Here is a 22,370-nt window from a genome sequence, read left to right as displayed (position 1 = left end):
CGTAGATTATGCCAAAAATGTTACAACCTTTATTTAACTACACTAGTCAGTTAAGGACAAATTCTTACTTACAATGACAGCCTTCCCCGGTCAAACCCTAACAACCCTGGGGCAATTGTGTGCCACCCTATGGGACTCCCAGTCACGGCCGGTTGTGATACAGCCTGGAATCGAACCAGGGTCTGTAGTGACACCGCTCACCCTGAGATGCAGTGCCTTAGACCGCTGCGCCACCCAAGGAGCCTGTTATCACACTGACAGTGCATTTGGGCAATATTCAGACCCCTTGACTTATTCCACATTGTTACATTACATACAGTCTTAATCTAAAATTGATTAAATAAAGATTTTGCCTTCATCAATCTACATACAAGACCCCATATGATTTTTAGCAAATGTATTAAAAATAAACAACATAAATACCCTATTTAAATAAGTTTTCATATGTCAATCATACATCTTCCACCTGTATTGTAATTGTGTATTGTATTTTACAGTATTGTACTTGTGTATTTTAGTGGTCCTGTATGTGGCTCAGTTCATAAAAGAGTATGGCTTAGCAACACCGGAGTTTTCTGTTCGATTCCCATGTAAATGGCTTAGCAACACCAGAGTTTTCTGTTCGATTCCCATGTAAATGGCTTAGCAACACCGGAGTTTTCTGTTCGATTCCCATGTAAATGGCTTAGCAACACCGGAGTTTTCTGTTCGATTCCCATGTAAATGGCTTAGCAACACCGGAGTTTTCTGTTCGATTCCCATGTAAATGGCTTAGCAACACCAGAGTTTTCTGTTCGATTCCCATGTAAATGGCTTAGCAACACCAGAGTTTTCTGTTCGATTCCCATGTAAATGGCTTAGCAACACCAGAGTTTTCTGTTCAATTCCCATGTAAATGGCTTAGCAACACCAGAGTTTTCTGTTCAATTCCCATGTAAATGGCTTAGCAACACCGGAGTTTTCTGTTCGATTCCCATGTAAATGGCTTAGCAACACCGGAGTTTTCTGTTCGATTCCCATGTAAATGGCATATATTACAGTTTTACAGTACTGTATTGGCCAATGCAATTTTACTTCTTTTTTTTATCGCTTTTGCACTAAATATGTGGTGAATATTCAAAACTTCATTTTGTTTGTACACATCTTTCACCACACAACCATTAATCCAAAATATACATTTACTGTGAAATCTAATGAGTACATTGGTTTAGTCACCAGAACACAACATAACGATATCTTCAATGTAGTTATAATAACCAGTTAATCCGATAGCAAAAATATTATATTATATTATTATATTACAATATATTATATTGCTCTTGAACGTAGTATGCTAAAGTACTGTAAATTACGCTGTTTTCACAGTAGGCAATACACTCGCACTACCCATCAAAATGACTCCAGCAACTTCATTTTACATGCACGCCAACCCTGTTCCTAGAGAGCTACCGTTCTGTAGGATTAACCTCCAACCCTGTTCCTGGAGAGCTACCATTCTGTAGGATTAACCTCCAACCCTGTTCCTGGAGAGCTAACATTCTGTAGGATTAACCTCCAACCCTGTTCCTGGAGAGCTACCGTTCTGTAGGTTTAACCTCCAACCCTGTTCCTGGAGAGCTACCATTCTGTAGGATTAACCTCCAACCCTGTTCCTGGAGAGCTAACATTCTGTAGGATTAACCTCCAACCCTGTTCCTGGAGAGCTACCGTTCTGTAGGTTTAACCTCCAACCCTGTTCCTAGAGAGCTAACATTCTGTAGGATTAACCTCCAACCCTGTTCCTGGAGAGCTACCATTCTGTAGGATTAACCTCCAACCCTGTTCCTGGAGAGCTAACATTCTGTAGGATTAACCTCCAACCCTGTTCCTGGAGAGCTACCGTTCTGTAGGTTTTTAGTCCAAACATGTTCCTAGAGAGCTACCATCCTGTAGGTTTTTCTCCAACCCTTCTCAGGTCAGCAGGTAGCCTAGGGGTTAGAGCGTTCAGCCATTAACCGAAGGATGCTGGATTGAATCCCCAAGCAGACAGGTAAAATCTGTTGTTCTGCCCATGAAAGTAGTTAACCCACTGTTCCTTGGTAGGCCATCTTTGTAAATAAGTTGTTCTTTACTCACTTACCTAGTTAAAGGTATCTAGCACACCTGATTTGAATAGGTAGCTGGTTGATAAGCTGAATCAGGTTAGTTACAACTGGGGTTGAAGCAAATACCCTTCTGTAGGTTTCTCTCCAGGAACAGGGTTAGAGAGCCCTGATATAAGGGATGCATTTCTTTCTTGACACATTTTGGCAGTGTCAATATTTTATTACTGCACTGTAGGAGCTAGAAACACAAGCATTTCGATGTACCTGCTGTAACATCTGTTAATCTGTGTACGCAACCAATAAACTTGGATTTGATTTGTTACATACAGTACATTTCTGATCTTGTCTATCACATTTTATTAATCATAGTAGTACATATATTATACTTTGTGGGTCTACTTTCCAGACATCAAAATCTGTATTAGATAAACCAGTTTACATGTCAAATCTATTTGTTCATCAAACATTTAAGTGATCCTCAATTAAGTGCAGTCGGATTAAGTAATAGTATAATGGTAAGGTGGGGAAAAGGGGCTGGACGGAATCAGAGCAAAGAAAGTAAAAGTTCCCCCTCTCCTATCTTACCTGCCTACCCACTGGTTACCTATTCTTTGTTTCAAATATTTTTATTAAACACACACAAGAATGGTGTATAGGTATACAAGACAGGTATACAATTCTTATCTAAACATAAAAGAGCAGACAGGAACAACAAGACCCAGAGTTCTGGGTGCAGAACAAATAATACAAAACACGACATACAAAACAAGGACCCGTAGAAAGAAAGAGGGAAGATTCCCCCCCCATTCCCCCATACCCCCCCATTTCCCCCCCAACTGCTCGGGTGGCAGGGCCAGCACATGCTGCCCAAAGGTAGATTAAAATATTACAATTGAGAGTGCGTTAATAAGTACAAATTCACAGCGTCGTCCAAGTAGGAGAGGAAAGGCTGCCAGATTTGATCAAATGTTGATAATTTATTGTTCAGAATATATCGAATTCTTTCTAAGTGTACAGTGTTTGCCAATTCACTGAGCCATAATTTGGTAGAGGGCGCTTCCCTCCTTTTCCAAAACAACAAGATTCGTTTTTTTGCCGAGATGAGACCGTACGAGATTAGTTGTTTTTGGGGGTTGGTTAATCCGTTTAGGGACTCAGATACTCCCAGGATTATCAGAAGCGGGTCTGGATCTATTGAAGTCTCCAAAACTTCAGAGAGGATCCCCAAAATTCCACACCAATAACCATGCAAGCTAGAGCATAGGGCAAAGCAGTGGAGTAGTGTACCCTGCGTAGCCTGACATTTATCACATGTAGGGGATGTGTCAGGAAATCCTATGCAGTTTAGTTTTGGAATAGTGTAATCTGTGTAATACCTTGAATTGTATGAGACGATGTCTGGAATTAATGGAGCATGTGTGGATATACTCCAAGCTCTCTTCCCAGTCTGCCACCGAGATGTCAGTACCTAGTTCTTCCTCCCATTTTGCCTTGATGGCATCTGTAGAAGGTGTGCTAACAGATTGAAAAGCATCATATAGACGCGATATCAGTTTATCTGAGGTGGGGCATATTTTTATGCATCCGTCAAACATGGAAGGTTTAGCATTCCCAAATGTTGGGAGGTGTTTTCTAACGTAGTCTCTAATTTGTAGGTATCTGAAAAAATTACTTCTGGGAAGATTATAAGTTTCCCTCAGCAACTCAAAGGAAGCAAAGGTCCCCTCTATGTATGAATCCCCTATGGTACTTATCCTCATCTCTCCCCATCGCTCAAAGGTGTTATCAAGGTTAGAAGGGGCAAAGGAGGGATTCCTGGCGACAGGGAGCATGAATGACATTGGTCTAAGCTCAAAGTGGACTTTAGTTTGCTTCCAGATTCGGACTGTGCTATGTATTATAGGATTGTTACAATAAAGTGACATCTCCAGATTGACAGGCGACAAAAATCACAGCGCCAATAGAGAAGGGGTGACACTCCTCACGTTCCATACTAAGCCAGCTGGATGCCGGAAGTACGTCGTCCAACAGAAACGTAACAACGCGGAGGTTAGCGGCCCAGTAATAAAATATAAAATTTGGGAGAGACAATCCTCCTTCCATCTTGGATTTACAGAGGTGTTTTTTACCTATCCTGTGTGTTTTATAATCCCAGATGAAAGGATTGATAATTGAGTCCAGTTGTTTATGAAAGGATTTAGGTATGAATACTGGGATGTTCTGATATAGGTAGAGCAGTTGTGGGAGGAAGACCATTTTAATGGCATTAATTCTTCCGAGCAGAGAAATTGGTAGAGTTCTCCAAAATAGTATGTTTGCTTTGAGTTTTTGTATCAGAGAGGGGAAATTATCTTTAAATAGTAAAGAGTATTGTTTGGTAACTACAATTCCTAGGTAGGTAAATTTTTCTGAAGATAACTTAAATGGGAGATGTTCTAGCCAGGAGGTATTTTGCGACCGTATGGGCATTAATTCACTCTTGTTCCAATTTATTCTGTATCCTGAGAAGGTACCAAACAAATTGATCACATCAAGAATAGCTGGGATACTAGCCTGGGGTTCTGTTACATAGAGGAGGATGTCATCTGCGTATAGGGAGATCTTATTTAGGGTATCTTTAGTATTATAGCCGTGTATTGCTGCATGAGATCTAATCGTCTGAGCGAGCGGTTCGATAATTAGGGCGAAGAGCATAGGCGACAGCGCACAACCCTGCCTTGTCCCCCTATTGAGGTTAAATCGGGGCGACAATGATTGGTTAGTGAGTATTCTGGCACAGGGGTTCCTATATAAAAGCTGGATCCAATTTATGAACCTATCTCCAATATTAAATTTCTGTAGGACCTTGAATAGGTAGGGCCACTCAACTTGGTCAAAGGCATTTTCGGCGTCAAGAGATATGACGGCAAGGTCCACGTTGGGTAACCTCTGAGAATACATAATATTGAAGAGGCGCCTGAGATTGAAGAATGAGTTTCTGTTAGGGATAAAGCCGGTCTGATCCGAATGGACCAATTTGCCAATTAAAGTGCTAAGCCTGTTAGCCAGAGTTTTTGGTAAAATCTTTTGGTCTGTATTAAGGAGAGATATTGGTCTGTATGACCCTACCTCTTCTGGATCTTTACCCTTCTTATGTATAACTGTAATGAACGCTTCGTCCAAAATAGAAGGGAGAGCTCCATCCTCATTGGCCTGAACCAACATTTTGTGCAGGTAGGGAGAGAGCATGTTGCTGAATGTTTTATAGAATTCACCAGGGTATCCATCTGGGCCCGGGGTCTTGCCACTCTTTAGAGATTTCATTGTTTCTCGAATTTCATCAAGAGATATTTCCTTATTCAGGAAGTTAGAATCTTCCTGGTTCAGGGCAGGAAGATTACAGTCCTCCAAAAATGTTTGCATAATTAAGGGGTTAGGATCCGCTTTAGATGTATATAGAGTCTCATAAAACTGCCGGAATCTGTCATTGATGTCTTTGGGGGAAGAGAGTAATTCCCCAGATGCAGATTTAACCCTGTGAATCATTCGGTCACTCACATTTTTTCGAAGTTGTCTGGCGAGTAATTTGTGTGGTTTGTCACCAAACTCAAAATATTTTTGCTTGGCATAGAGAAAAGATTTAGCAATTTTAGCTGAGAGAATCTGATTATATTCAAATTTTAAAGAGGTAATTTTTTTATGTTTCTCCATAGATGGGTGGCTAGCATTCTCCCTATCCAGTAAGTGAATTTGTCCCTCCAGTTCTTCCAGTTTTCCTCTGTTTTGCCTACTCCTGGCAGCCTGAAAGGAGATGATACAGCCTCTCAGATAAGCCTTCAGTGTTTCCCACAATAATGCTGGGGAGGTCTCTGTGTTGTCGTTGGTATCAAAGAAAAATGTAATTTGGTCTTTAAGATATTCACAGAATATTGGTTCTGTGAGGAGCTGAGGATTCAACCTCCAGACCCTCTCGTTTGGTACAATGTCACCCAATCTCAGGGAGAAGGTGAGTGGACTGTGGTCCGAGATTATAATATCATGATACCTCACATTACAGGTATAGGGGAGTAGTCTAGCATCCAACAAAAAGTAGTCAATTCGAGTGTAAACCTTGTGAACATGAGAGTAAAAGGAGTATTCCCTACCCATAGGGTTAGCGATCCTCCATATATCAAATAAGTTCGAATTTTTTATGTAGGTATTCAAGAATTCGCTTGAATAGGAGGTAGGGGTTCGCCGGGTAGAGGATCTATCCAAATATTGGTCTAGCACACAGTTAAGGTCCCCTCCAATGACCAGGTTAGTATGGGAGATATCTGGAATCAGGGCAAGGACTCTTTTGAAAAAAGAGGGGTTGTCAATGTTTGGCCCAGCCCATAGATATTTAGTAGAGTTACTGAGGTAGAGTTGATTTTTCCTATTACGATCACATACCGACCCTCTTTATCCGCAATAGTGGTTTTATGTAGAAAGGGAATTCCTTTCCGTTCCAGAATCGCTGTGCCTCTCGTTTTGGCAGAGAAGTTAGTGATACACTTGCCCAACCCACCTACACTGCTATGAGAGTTATTCTTCAGATGGGTTTCTTGCAAAAATATAATATCAGACGAGAGTGCTTTCAAGTGGGCTAGGACCGTGCCCCTCTTAATTGGTTCGTTTAAACCCTTGACATTCCAGGAAGTGAATGTAAGCCCCGCTCCTCTCGTTTGTAGTTCCTATGGTGGCCTGCATACCATGTAACTTGATAAAAAGGTAAGAAAGCGCACCAAACCATCACGATCAGCATATGTAGCACCTACACCTGAGCAGTATCCAACCCACCCCTCCCCCCCTGCAAGCACCTTTACCTCCCACCCTGTACCCCTAATTTCCCCAACACTTACCCCCCCCATCAACCCACATTTAACAGGCATGTACAAACAGGAGAAAAGAAATGAAAATTAAAAATAATAAACACATTGTCTGGCCGATGCCAAAAAAGCACGGCGCGACCACGAACAAGAGGTAAAACAAAAATAAAATCCCATCTATACGTTCACCTCTCACTATCCTAGAACTTCTACTAACATATGAACTGAGGAGGCTCCCGCGAGTTAAGTGTTCAGTTAGCATCTAATAAACCTAAACCGAATAAGTTGCAACTTAAACATATTGCGCATTTAAGCGTCATCCTGGGTCAATCCCAGAGATAAGCAAGATATAGCCTAAAGATTATATTGCTAAGCACTGCCGGTCAAAAAATAAACCATCCGCAACCGACGTAGTCAGCCGTACCTTTACATACTGTGGGTCAGGAGATCGGAACAAGGATTTGTTAAATTAAACGTTCCCCCCATAAAAAAAACATGTTTTAATAAGAAAGAAAGAAAAATATATGCATATATATATATTATATATACGTACACACATGTACACACATACATACATATACACACATACATACATATATATATACACATATATATATATATATACATATACATACATATATATATATATATATACATACATACATATACATATACATATATATACGTACACGTACACACATACATACATACATACACACACACATATACATATACACACATACAGGAATACCTATGTGAGAATGCTGTTCATCGACTACAGCTCGGCATTCAACACCATAGTACCCTCCAACACCATAGTACCCTCCAAGTCATCAAGCTCGAGACCCTGGGTCTCGACCCCGCCCTGTGCAACTGGGTACTGGACTTCCTGACGGGCCGCCCCAGGTGGTGAGGGTAGGCAACAACATCTCCTCCCCGCTGATCCTCAACACTGGGGCCCCACAAGGGTGCGTTCTGAGCCCTCTCCTGTACTCCCTGTTCACCCACGACTGCGTGGCCACGCACGCCTCCAACTCAATCATCAAGTTTGCGGACGACACAACAGTGGTAGGCTTGATTACCAACAACGACGAGACGGCCTACAGGGAGGAGGTGAGGGCCCTCGGAGTGTGGTGTCAGGAAAATAACCTCACACTCAACGTCAACAAAACTAAGGAGATGATTGTAGACTTCAGGAAATAGCAGAGGGAACACCCCCCTATCCACATCGATGGAACAGTAGTGGAGAGGGTAGCAAGTTTTAAGTTCCTCGGCATACACATCACAGACAAACTGAATTGGTCCACTCACACAGACAGCATCGTGAAGAAGGCGCAGCAGCGCCTCTTCAACCTCAGGAGGCTGAAGAAATTCGGCTTGTCACCAAAAGCACTCAAACTTCTACAGATGCACAATCGAGAGCATCCTGGCGGGCTGTATCACCGCCTGGTACGGCAACTGCTCCTCCCTCAACCGTAAGGCTCTCCAGAGGGTAGTGAGGTCTGCACAACGCATCACCAGGGGCAAACTACCTGCCCTCCAGGACACCTACACCACCCGATGTTACAGGAAGGCCATAAAGATCATCAAGGACATCAACCACCCGAGCCATTGCCTGTTCACCCCGCTATCATCCAGAAGGCGAGGTCAGTACAGGTGCATCAAAGCTGGGACCGAGAGACTGAAAAACAGCTTCTATCTCAAGGCCATCAGACTGTTAAACAGCCACCACTAACATTGAGTGGCTGCTGCCAACACACTGACAATGACACTGACTCAACTCCAGCCACTTTAATAATGGGAATTGATGGGAAATGATGTAAATATATAAACAATGCTACCTTATATAATGTTACTTACCCTACATTATTCATCTCATATGCATACGTATATACTGTACTCTATATCATCGACTGCATCCTTATGTAATACATGTATCACTAGCCACTTTAACTATGCCACTTTGTTTACGTACTCATCTCATATGTATATACTGTACTCGATATCAGCTACTGTATCTTGCCTATGCTGCTCTGTACCATCACTCATTCATATATCCTTATGTACATATTCTTTATCCCCTTACACTGTGTATAAGACAGTAGTTTTGGAATTGTTAGTTAGATTACTTGTTGGTTATTACTGCATTGTCGGAACTAGAAGCACAAGCATTTCGCTACACTCTCATTAACATCTGCTAACCATGTGTATGTGACAAATACAATTTGATTTGATACATATATATACACATACACACCCACACAACAAAATCATATATAAATATATATATTTAAAAAATATGTATATACATCCATATGCACATATACACACATTCATACCCCAGAATAACAATCTACACTGATTTAAAATATACACATACATAATACTAAAATGCTAAGAGAAAATAGTAATAAAGTACAAATAGTAATTATATGTACGCATACCTACACAGACATAAGCACTGCAGAGGGCTGGTGGGACTCTAGTCGGGAGAGAGGCCCACGGCCAGACAAAGGCAGAACGGCACAAAACATCAACTTGCTAACCAGGTGCCTGCCCCCTCCCAACCATCACCCCCAGTCCCCCGCAAGCAATAAATAAATGGTATGGTAGTAAGAATAATGTAAGGATTGTAAAATAAATAACGAAACAAAATAAAAGTGGGGGAATATAAGTATATCCATCCGAAGGTGTCAGTGATCAAACCTGGAAGTAAAAAATATGCATCGCTCTGAGCACAGCCGGGATGAAAGTGAATTTAACGTTAAATGAGAGCTCTGACCACCATTCATTGGTCTGCTCAGCGCCCTTGTTGAGCCCGTTTAATACGTTTTCACCCAATATGGTATAGTATGGATTCGAGTCCTTGAGCAGACCCTAACACGCAATAACAAGGCACTCTAACCTACCGAGGAGAGCCAAATCTTCTCACCGGAAGGCGGGGTAATTCTTAGTCTTGCAGGGAAGAGTAAGGCTGGGCGAAGATGGAGTTTGGTCATGACATCTCTGTAGTCGGCGCGATGCTTTGCCACATCGGGCGCATAATCCTCATTGACACGGAATGGATGCCCTTTATGTGACAGGTTGCCCCTCATTCGAGCTTCACGCAGGATAAGATCCTTGGTCTTGAAACTGTGACAACAGATGATTACTGGGTGAGGACGTTGGCCCGGTCCAGGCACTGGGACAAGGGAGCGATGTGCGCGGTCCAGCTGGGGATCCGAATCCAAAACATCCGATCCCATTGCATCCTTCAATAGCTTGGCGAAGAAGTCGGTGGGGCGAGAGCCCGCCTCTACCCCCTCTGCCAGACCAACAAGGCGAAGGTTATTACGTCTGGATCGGCCCTCCAGGTCCACCACTTTCACAGAAAGCCTCTGCACAGTATCCTGCAATGACGTGCATAGCTTCTCTAACTCGTCGATCCTACCAGCGTTGAATTCAGAAGCTTTCTCAAGGTCCACAATACTCTGGCCATGCGAAGCGACCATTCGAATGATGCTCTCGATTTTGGTGTCCAGTTCAGCAATAGTGGCCTTAAGATCCTCAGCTATAGCAACACGTAGCTCCCCCAAAGCCCGGGTAAGTTCTGTAAGTGTCACGTTGTTGCATGTGCCTCCCGCCATGTCTGTCTCGTTGTTTAGTGGGGAGTAGGCCTCCGCTGTGGATTTATTGTCCTTTGGTCGCTTATTACTCGGCATTTTCATATAAAAAGTTACAATCTTGTATTAGAAAGAAACGTTTGTTGTAAAAAGTGCCATAAAGTAGGTTAAATTAGATTATTTCGCAAAAAAGTTGCAGGAGCCTCTCACGCACAGCCGTTCACTCCAACATGCTAGCTCCGCCTTCCCCCTGGTTACCTATTCTTAGCACCACCTGGCACGCTAACCAAAATACTCAGGTCTTACATAGTGTGCATACACAGAATAAATACTACGGGTATACGTATGCCTGCAGGCCTCTTGCCTAAACACTCCCAAGGTGCCTTCCCCTTCCCCCCTGGGAACAAATGAAACACTATAATTTAAATTTAGTGAACAATTTAAATAAACCAAAAACACTAGGTACTATTGTATACACATACCTCTACAGGAGTGGCTACAAAACACTTTCAACAAATTTACCAGACCAACACAAAACATACAAAGAAGCTCTCTCCCCTAACAAAGGAACGCTGGCTTTTCAAGCTGCAGAAGGAGTTGGTAATTGCAGACAGCTGTATCCCCTGACGAGAGGGCGGTTCCGAGCTTCAATTAGTGCTGGGCCGACCAATCAGCTGCTTTTGAATCCAGGCAGCCATTTCCTGAAATACACACACACACACACACACATACACAAACCCACAACAACACAGAAACTATGGAACGTAACACATTATGAAAGTTCACTACTTCATATGAACATGTATTGCAATGTGGAACATGTATTTCTAGTTGAGTTTGGTGAAACATTTTGTGTGTTTTACTTAATCAATTGAAAATGCCTTTTTTCGTGATCTGTTTTAAATGTTGTACTAAAAGTTGAAAATGTACCACATGCTTGTGAGAGTGGTACCGAAACAAAAAAACTAACTATGACCTTATTTTTCTCCCCCCTGTAATTCAAAGTGGGAGAGACAGGCTGGTTACACTGTATACTTGTATTACAGACTTACTACCAGACATAGGTTATAGACTGGGAAGTTGACCTTTGAACCAAGACCAGACTGGGCCTATGTGGATATATTCGATAACAACGATGAACTTTCATGTCGAATAAAGTTTGACATCTGAGAGCAGAAATTAGATTAGTAACAGTAACTAACATCTCGGTGATTATACAATAGTTCCCGTCACACACACACACACAAAAAACACACACACACACACACACACACACACACAACAGCACACATACACACATGCACACACACACACACACAACCACACACACTGTGAATTCCTTGGCTGCTTCCACAACGCCTTCTTTCAGAAGAGGGATATGGTTTCCTTTTAATAGTTGAACATGTATGTTTTGATTGAATCGTTTAATTATGAATTGTGGCATTGAAATGTAAGACTTTGGATTATGATATTAAAAGCAGGCCAAGACAATCCAGTTGGATGTATCATACTTAAGTTCCACCAGTGTTTTTTGTTCAGTTGACAGTGAGGCAGCCATTGGGTTCTTTCCTTTGCGGTTCTCAAGTTTGGATAGTGTTTTTTTGCTGGCTTCCTAAATGCTGATGCATGGAAAAAGAATAAGTGAAATCTTATATCACATAATCAGTCATATAGTCCTTATTTCTGTTATGAACCATTCTATTCACAAACATCTAAACTAAAGCAATGTGGTGACAATTTTGTTTTTTCCCCTAACACTTTAAACCCATTACCAGGCTGTTCTCTCTTGTCCACCCAGGCTGTTCTCTCCTGTCCACCCAGGCTGTTCTCTTCTCCTCTACCCAGGCTGTTCTCTCCTCCTCTAGCCAGACTGTTCTCTCCTGTCCACCCAGGCGCTTCTCTCCTGTCCACCCAGGCTGTTCTCTTCTCCTCTACCCAGGCTGTTCTCTCCTCCTCTACCCAGGCTGTTCTCTCCTCCTCCAGCCAGACTGTTCTCTCCTCCTCTACCCAGGCTGTTCTCCCCTGTCCACCCAGGCTCTTCTCTCCTGTCCACCCAGGCTGTTCTCTTCTCCTCTACCCAGGCTGTTCTCTCCTCCTCTAGCCAGACTGTTCTCTCCTGTCCGCCCAAGCTGTTCTCTCCTGTCCACCCAGGCTGTTCTCTCCTGTCCACCCAGGCTGTTCTCTCCTGTCCACCCAGGCTGTTATCTCCTGTCCACCCAGGCCGTTCTCTTCTTCTGTCCACCCTGGCTGTTCTCTCCTCCTCTACCCAGGCTGTTCTCTCCTGTCCACCCAGGCTTTTCTCTTCTCCTCTACCCAGGCTGTTCTTTCCTCCTCTAGCCAGACTGTTCTCTCCTGTCCACCCAGGCTGTTCTCTCCTCCTCTAGCCAGACTGTTCTCTCCTGTCCACCCAGGCTGTTCTCTCCTGTCCACCCAGGCTGTTCTCTCCTGTCCACCCAGGCTGTTTTTCTCCTGTCCACCCAGGCTGTTCTCTCCTGTTCACCAAGGCTGTTCTCTCCTGTTCACCCAGGCTGTTCTCTCCTCCTCTAGCCAGACTGTTCTCTCCTGTCCACCCAGGCTGTTCTCTCCTGTCCACCCAGGCTGTTCTCTCCTGTCCACCCAGGCTGTTCTCTCCTCCTCTACCCAGGCTGTTCTCTTCTCCTCTACCTAGGCTGTTCTCTTCTCCTCTACCCAGGCTGTTCTCTCCTGTCCACCCAGGTTGTTCTCTCCTGTCCACCCAGGCTGTTCTCTCCTGTCCACCCAGGCTGTTCTCTTCTCCTCTACCCAGGCTGTCCTCTTCTCCTCTACCCAGGCTGTTCTCTTCTCCTCTACCCAGGCTGTTCTCTCCTGTCCACCCAGACTGTTCTCTCCTGTCCACCCAGGCTGTTCTCTCCTGTTCACGAAGGCTGTTCTCTCCTGTCCACCCAGGCTATTCTCTCCTCCTCTACCCAGGCTGTTCTCTTCTCCTCTACCCAGGCTGTTCTCTCCTCCTCTACCCAGGCTGTTCTCTCCTCCTCTACCCAGGCTGTTCTCTCCTCCTCTACCCAGGCTGTTCTCTCCTGTCCACCCAAGCTGTTCTCTCCTGTCCACCCAAGCTGTTCTCTCCTGTCCACCCAGGCTGTTCACTCCTCCTCCACCCAGGCTGTTCTCTCCTGTCGACCCAAGCTGTTCTCTCCTGTCCACCAAAGCTGTTCTCTCCTGTCCACCCAGGCTGTTCACTCCTCCTCCACCCAGGCTGTTCTCTCCTGTCCACCCAGACTGTTCTCTTCTCCTCTACCCAGGCTGTTCTCTCCTCCTCTAGCCAGACTGTTCTCTCCTGTCCACCCAAGCTGTTGTCTCCTGTCCACCCAGGCTGTTCTCTCCTGTCCACCCAGGCTGTTCTCTCCTGTCCACCCAGGCTGTTCACTCCTCCTCCACCCAGGCTGTTCTCTCCTGTCGACCCAAGCTGTTCTCTCCTGTCCACCCAGGCTGTTCACTCCTCCTCCACCAAGGCTGTTCACTCCTCCTCCACCCAGGCTGTTCTCTCCTGTCCACCCAGGCTGTTCTCTCCTCCTCTAGCCAGACTGTTCTCTCCTGTCCACCCAAGCTGTTCTCTCCTGTCCACCCAAGCTGTTCTCTCCTGTCCACCCAGGCTGTTCTCTCCTGTCCACCCAGGCCGTTCTCTCCTGTCCACCCAGGCTGTTCACTCCTCCTCCACCCAGGCTGTTCTCTCCTGTCCACCCAGGCTGTTCACTCCTCCTCCACCCAGGCTGTTCTCTCCTGTCCACCCAGGCTGTTCACTCCTCCTCCACCAAGGCTGTTCACTCCTCCTCCACCCAGGCTGTTCTCTCCTGTCCACCCAGGCTGTTCTCTCCTCCTCTAGCCAGACTGTTCTCTCCTGTCCACCCAAGCTGTTCTCTCCTGTCCACCCAAGCTGTTCTCTCCTGTCCACCCAGGCTGTTCTCTCCTGTCCACCCAGGCCGTTCTCTCCTGTCCACCCAGGCTGTTCACTCCTCCTCCACCCAGGCTGTTCTCTCCTGTCCACCCAGGCTGTTCACTCCTCCTCCACCCAGGCTGTTCTCTCCTGTCCACCCAGGCTGTTCACTCCTCCTCCACTCAGGCTGTTCTCTCCTTCTCTATGCAGGCTGTTCTCTCCTTCCTCTATCTGGGTTGTTTCCAGACTAACGACTAGAGGGTGCAGTAGACACAGTCTGATCTTTGGCCTCTCGTTGACCCTGAGTTGACACCAATTACTCTACGTTAGCTTCTCCCCCCTCTCCTTCATCTGCACTGGCCCAGGACTGATATTATGGCTTGATACTCTGCTGTAGCATCCTCCCCTAATCTGCACTGGCCCAGGACTGATATTATGGCTCGATACTCTGCGGTAGCATCCTCCCCTAATCTGCACTGGCCCGGGACTGATATTATGGCTCGATACTCTGCTGTAGCATCCTCCCTAATCTGCACTGGCCATGGATTGATATTATGGCTCGATACTCTGCTGTAGCATCCTCCCCTAATCTGCACTGGCCGGGACTGTTCTGCTGTAGCATCCTCCCCTAATCTGCACTGGCCCGGGACTGATATTATGGCTCGATACTCTGCTGTAGCATCCTCCCCTAATCTGCACTGGCCATGGACTGATATTATGGCTCGATACTCTGCTGTAGCATCCTCCCTAATCTGCACTGGCCCGGGACTGTTCTGCTGTAGCATCCTCCCCTAATCTGCATTGGCCCGGGACTGTTCTGCTGTAGCATCCTCCCTAATCTGCACTGGCCCGGGACTGTTCTGCTGTAGTATCCTCCCCTAATCTGCACTGGCCCGGGACTGTTCTGCTGTAGCATCCTCCCCTAATCTGCACTGGCCCGGGACTGTTCTGCTGTAGCATCCTCCCTAATCTGCACTGGCCCGGGACTGTTCTGCTGTAGCATTCTCCCCTAATCTGCACTGGCCCGGGGCTGTTAACATTCTGCTGAATCTACACAATAAAACTTAAGGCAACAAATGTACACACATTAATATTGAGTAGATGTAATGTCCTATGTTTTTAAGTAAAACAAAAAGAAAAATGTGTTTGAATTGACACAAATAAAGTATGTACAGGGAATTAATGGTAGCCATAAAAATGTGTTGGATTTACTGATTGTATGACTAAATATGAGTTGATGTAACACATATTTGGTCAACCCAAAATACTAGTATTTCACAAACCTTTAATGTTTACCATTGTTTAATCTTTTTGGGTGGTTCACTGACGGTTGATATCTGTTTATCATGATCCATTACATCTCTTAGCACAACAAGCTGCTTACTACTAATATAGAAATATAGTTTCTTTATTCAAATAATCATAGTCCAAAAATGTTGAATAACCCACAATCCTCTAAAAGTGGAGCCACGTGGCAACTTGTTGCAATAACTTTATTAAGTAGAAAGAAATATTTGACAAATTTTGTCAATTAAATCACTTAAATCACTTAAAACAGAAAATGTTCTGGGTAAAATGAAATCAACAAATCATTGAAAGGATTTTTTTTTTTTACAATTTCAATTCACCCCAGTGTATTTTTTTTACAATGCTTCCTGTCATTACCTGTCTCATCTCCTTTATCTCCACTGATCTGAAAACACAGAAGAGATTCAAGATATTGTACCCCCCGCCCCATACCTCGTAACCTGCAATCTTGTGATGAGTGTCAGTAGTTAACTGTGGTGTCCTCTCTTTGTCCCCTTTTCCTTTATTCACACTAAAAAACACAAGCTAGGTGAACGCAGAGAAAGAGAAAGCCGTACACTATAAGGACTAGGGTGATTAGACAGCCAGCAGTGAACACCTTGCATGTCAAGCCAGTTTACCCTCCCTGCTCCTATCATGAGGTTGGAAAGCTGTCAGTGGACGATTGTGGAGAAAGGGATCTTTATACATGGCCTTAGGATAAACACACACGAACACACACAAACACACAAATACACACACACACTTCGTAGAGAGATGGATATGGCTCCAATAGCCTAAGGACAGCCAGGGCCATCTGGTCAACTTGGTCCTTCATCCTATATTTGGACAGGACTGGACAGGACAGAACAATACAGGACAGGACAGTGGCATAGACTGACATAGACAGAGATAGACTGCCATAGACTGACCAGGTTAATCCAGGTGTAAATTATAATCCCTTATTGAGGTCACCAGTTAAATCCATCTTAATCATTGTAGATGAATGGGAGGAGACAGGTTAATAAGGATTTTTAAGCCTTGAGACAATTGAGACATGGATTGTGTATGTGTGCCATTCAGAGGGGGAATGGGCAAGACAAAATATTTAAGTGCCTTTGAACGGGGTATGGTAGTAGGTTCCCTGGAGGGAAGGCAGTGTGCCCCCAGTGATGCGTTGGGCTGACCGCACCACCCTCTGGAGAGCCCTGCTGTTGTGGACAGTGCAATTACCCTACCAGGAAGTTATACAGCCCGACAGGATGCTCTCAATGGTGCATCTGTAAAAGTTCATGAGAGACTTAGGGGCCAAGCCAAATGTATTTAGCCTCCTGAGATTGAAGAGGTGCTATTGGGCCTTTTCCACCACACTGTCTCTTTGAATGGACCATTCCAGGTTGTCAGTGATGTGGACACAGAGGAACTTGAAGCTTTCTATCATCTCTACTGCAGCCCTGTCGATGTGGATGGGGGCGTCCTCTGCTATCTCCTGAAGTCCACGATCAGCTCCTTCGTTTCGCTGATGTTGAGGGAGAGGTTATTTTCCTGGCACCACTTCTCCAGGGCCCTCACTTCCTCCCTGTAGGCTGTCTCATTGTTCTTGTTAATCAGGTCTACCACTGTTGTGTAGTCTGCAAACTTGATGATTGAGTTGGAGATGTGCGTGGCCACGCAGTCATGGGTGAACAGGGAGTACAGGAGGGGACTGAGCACAAACCCTTGTGGGGCCTCGTTTTGAGGATCAGCGTATGGGAGGGGTTGTTGCCTATCTTCACCACATGGGGTCGGCCCATAAAGAAGTCCAGGACCCAGTTGCGGAGGGCGGAGTACAGACCCGGTAAAACACGTTTAGTGATGAGCATGGAGGGCAGTATGGTGTTGAAGGTTGAACTGTAGTAGATGAACAGCATTCTTACATAGGTATTCCTCTTGTCCAGATGAGATACAGCAGTGTGCAGTGCGATTGCAATTGCATCATCCATGGATCTGTTGGGGCTGTATGTAGATTCTAGTGGGTCTAGGGTGTCGGGTAAGGTGGAGGTGATATGCTCCTTAGCTAGCCTCTTAAAGCACTTCATGATGGCAGAAATGAGTGCTATAGTCATTTAGTTCAGTTACTTTTGCTTTCTTGGGTAGAGGAACAATGGTGGACATCTTGAAGCAAGTGGGGACAACAGACGGGATAAGGAGGGATTGCATATATCCGTAAACACTCCAACCAGCTGGTCTACACATGCTCTGAATATGTGACTAGGGATGCTATGTGGGCCGGCAGCCTTGCGAGGTTTAGCACACTTAAATGACTCACTCAAGTTGGCCACGAAGAACGAGAGTTCGCGTCCCCCATGACTGGTGATGGCACTCGTCTTTGGCACTGTTTTCCATGAAGCGGACGAAGAAGGTGTTTAGCTTGACCGTGAACAAGGCGTCGATGTCCGAGTCTGATTGTCTGAGTCCATGCCACATGGGTCTCGTGTCTGAGCTGTTGAATTGCGACTCCACTTTGTCTTATGGAGGGCATAGCTGGACTGTTTGTAATCGTCCATGTTCCCAGTCACCTTGCTGTGGTTATATGCGGTGGTTAGCACTTTCAGTTTTGCGTGAATGCTGCCAACTATCCATGATTTTTCCTTTGGATTAGTTCTAATCATTACAGTGGGAACATACTCTGAGCACTTCCTGATGAACTTAGTCACCAAGTCAGTCTATACGTCAATGTTATTCTCAGAGGCAACCCGGACCATATCCCAGTCCGCGTGATCAAAACAATCTTGAAGCATAGATTCCAATTGGTCAGATCAAGTTTGAACAGTCCTTACCATGGGTACTTCCTGTTTAAGTTTCTGCCTACAGGAAGGGAGTATCAGAATGGGGGCATGATCTGATTTGCCCTAAGGGAGGGCGGGGAGGACCTTGTAGCCGGCACAGGAGGGGGATTAGGAATGGTCAAGAATTCTTGAGAAGCGAGTCGTACGGGAGATGTGTTGATAAAACTTTGGGAGTGTTTTTCTCAAATTTGCTTTGTTAAGCTACAATAAATGTGTCCTCGGAATATGTGGTTTCCAGTTTATGGTTCCGGGATATGTGGTTTCCCAGTGTCGGCCGTGACAATGACCGAAGAGAATTTTCTCTGGAGTTAATGCGGACGTCATTTGATAGTGAGGTATTCCAGATCAGGAGAACAAAACGATTTAAGTTCCTGTACGTTACCACAATCAAACCATGAATAGTTCATCATGAAAAATACACCTCCGCCTTTCTTTTTCCCAGAGTTCTTTCTTCCTGTGTGCACAATGGACGGATAACCTTGCTGGCTGTATGGACGGGGACAGTATATCCAGAGAGCCATAATTCTGTGAAACAGAGTATGTTACAGTCCCTGATGTATCTCTGGAAGGAGATCCTCGCCTGGGTCTCGTCTACTTTATTTTCCAGGGGCTGAACATTACAGAGTAATATACTCGAAAGCGGTGGATGGTATGCACACCTTCTGAGTCAGCCTACAAGCCCACTCCATACTCTTCTTCTCCGTCGGCGTCGTCTTGGAGTAGCCCCTGGGATGAGTGGAAATGCCTCGGGTGGTACAAACAAAGGACCCAATTCAGCAAAGTCACATTTCTGGTGGAAATGCTGGTGAGTGACCGCCGATCTAATATCCAAAAGTTGTTTTTGGCTGTAGGTAATAATGCAAGAAACATTCAAAGAATAATAATGCAAGAAATAAAAAATGAAATGTAAAAAATACTGCAAAGTTGGCCAGGAGCTAGGAACAGAACAACTATGTCTGTCGGCACCATCTTGTAAGTGTGTGATGTAATATATCATGATGCACTTAACCTTTCCCACACTGCACCGTGGCACTATGCTCTCACAGTAAGCTGCAGCAAGGAAATTATTCTATGTTCCTTGATCAGTAGCTGTCAACCATGATTCGAGTCATCTCCTGCTTTACAAAATATATGTGCAGTGATTGGTTCTGGTATCCTCTGCACTTTCAGTCAAATAAGCCCCCTCCTCCCTCGGTAGATCTTCTGATGGAATAACTCAATGTCTTAATCTTGGTTGGGACTTGGCTGTGTGAGAGAGAGTCCGAGCCAAGCTGCACATCAGAAGGAGAAGGAAAGGGGATTTTGGAAACCTTTTTTTCTCCTTTTTTTCTCTCTCCCTGACAGGGTGATTTTTTTCTTGCCTCAGTAGGCCAGCGGGTGTTGCTGGTACAATGATACTATTACACACTACTACATTACAAAACACTTCATCATGGGATCCTATTCAACTTCTCCAGGTTGTAAGAGTCTCTCTCTTACTCTCTATCTCTCTCTCGTTCTCTCTCTCTTTCTCTCTCTCTCTCACACACCACACTGTTCTCTACCTCTCTCGTTCTCTCTCCCCCTCCCTCTCTTTCTCTCTCTCTTTCTCTTATGTAAGACTCCATATATTTTATTATCAACGCAAGATACAGTATGTTATATCCAAATGTTAAGCAGTTTGACACCCAATGTAAACCTAGCTATATAAATGTAATATATTCTAACCATATTGTCCTCAGAGTATTGAAGGACATGTTAGCTTCACCTTGATGAAGGACCTGTTAGCCTCACCTTGATGAAGGACCTGTTAGCCTCACCTTGATGTAGAGCCTGTTAGCCTCACCTTGATGAAGGACCTGTTAGCCTCACTTTGATGTAGAGCCTGTTAGCCTCACCTTGATGTAGAGCCTGTTAGCCTCACCTTGATGTAGAGCCTGTTAGCCTCACCTTGATGTAGAGCCTGTTAGCCTCACCTTGATGAAGGACCTGTTAGCCTCACCTTGATGTAGAGCCTGTTAGCCTCACCTTGATGAAGGACCTGTTAGCTTCACCTTGATGAAGGACCTGTTAGCCTCACCTTGATGAAGGACCTGTTAGCCTCACCTTGATGAAGGACCTGTTAGCCTCACCTTGATGAAGGACCTGTTTGCCTCACCTTGAAAAAGGATCTGTTAGCCTCACCTTGATGTAGGACCTGTTAGCCTCACCTTGATGAAGTAGCCTCACCATGGTGAGGCTAGCCTCAGTAGTAGTATAGAGTAGTGGTAGTAGTATAGAATAGTAGTATCGACTAGTTGTATTATATAGTAGTAGTATAAAGTGGCAGTAGAGAGTAGCAGTAGAGAGTAGCAGTAGAGAGTAGCAGTAGAGAGTAGTAGTAGACTAGAGTAGTAGTAGACTAGAGTAGTAGTAGACTAGAGTGGTGGTAGTATAGAGTAGTAGTACAGAGTAATAGTATAGAGTAGTAATAGTATAGAGTAGTAATAGTATAGAGTAGTAGTAGTATAGAGTAGTAGTACAGAGTAGTAGTATAGAGTAGTTGTATAGCGCAGTAGTTGTATAGAATAGTAGTATAGAGTAGTAGTATATAATAGTAATTGTAAATATGTTTATTTTCACCTTTATTTAACCAGGTAGGCAAGTTGAGAACAAGTTCTCATTTACAATTGCGACCTGGCCAAGATAAAGCAAAGCAGTTCGACACATACAACAACACAGATTTACACATGGAGTAAAACAAACATACTGTCAATAACAGTAGAAAAATAAGTCTATATACAATGTGAGCAAATGAGGTGAGATAAGGGAGGTAAAGGCAAAAAAATAAATAAAGGCCATGGTGGCGAAGTTCATAAAATATAGCAATTAAAATACTGGAATGGTAGATTTGCAGTGGAAGAATGTGCAAGGTAGAGATAGAAATAATGGGGTGCAAAGGAGCAAAATTAATAAATAAATAAATGCAGTAGGGGGAGAGGTAGTTGTTTGGGCTAAATTATAGATGGGCTTTGTATAGGTGCAGTAATCTGTGAGCTGCTCTGACAGCTGGTGCTTAAAGCTAGTGAGGGAGATAAGTGTTTCCAGTTTCAGAGATGTTTGTAGTTCGTTCCAGTCATTGGCAGGCAGAGAACTGGAAGGAGAGGCGGCCAAAGGAATAATTGGTTTTGGGGGTGACCAGAGAGATATACCTGCTGGAGCGCGTGCTACTGGTGGGTGCTGCTATGGTGACCAGCGAGCTGAGATAAGGGGGGACTTTACCTAACAGGGTCTTGTAGATGACCAGTGGGTTTGGCGACGAGTATGAAGCGAGGGCCAGCCAACGAGAGCGTACAAGTCGCAGCGGTGGGTAGTATATGGGGCTTTGGTGACAAAACGGATGGCACTATGATAGACTGCATCCAATTTATTGAGTAGGGTATTGGAGGCTATTTTGTAAATGACATCGCCAAAGTCGAGGATCGGTAGGATGGTCAGTTTTACAAGGGTATGTTTGGCAGCATGAGTGAAGGATGCTTTGTTGCGAAATAGGAAGCCAATTCTAGATTTAACTTTGTATTGGAGATGTTTGATATATTTGTCTGATGTATATTTGTCAGATGTTTGTCTGGAAGGAGAGTTTACAGTCTAACCAGACACCTAGGTATTTGTAGTTGTCCACATATTCTAAGAGTCAGAACCGTCAGAGTAGTATGTTGGACAGGCGGGCAGGTGCAGGCAGCGATCGGTTGAAGAGCATGCATTTAGTATTACTTGTATTTAAGAGCAATTGGAGGCCACGGAAGGAGAGTTGTATGGCATTGAAGATCGCCTGGAGGGTTGTTAATATGATGTGTAGTAGTATAGAATAG

Source organism: Oncorhynchus tshawytscha, linkage group LG06, assembly GCF_018296145.1.
Source record: "Oncorhynchus tshawytscha isolate Ot180627B linkage group LG06, Otsh_v2.0, whole genome shotgun sequence".
NCBI classification, from domain to species: domain Eukaryota; kingdom Metazoa; phylum Chordata; class Actinopteri; order Salmoniformes; family Salmonidae; genus Oncorhynchus; species Oncorhynchus tshawytscha.
This window is presented reverse-complemented; position numbering follows the sequence as displayed.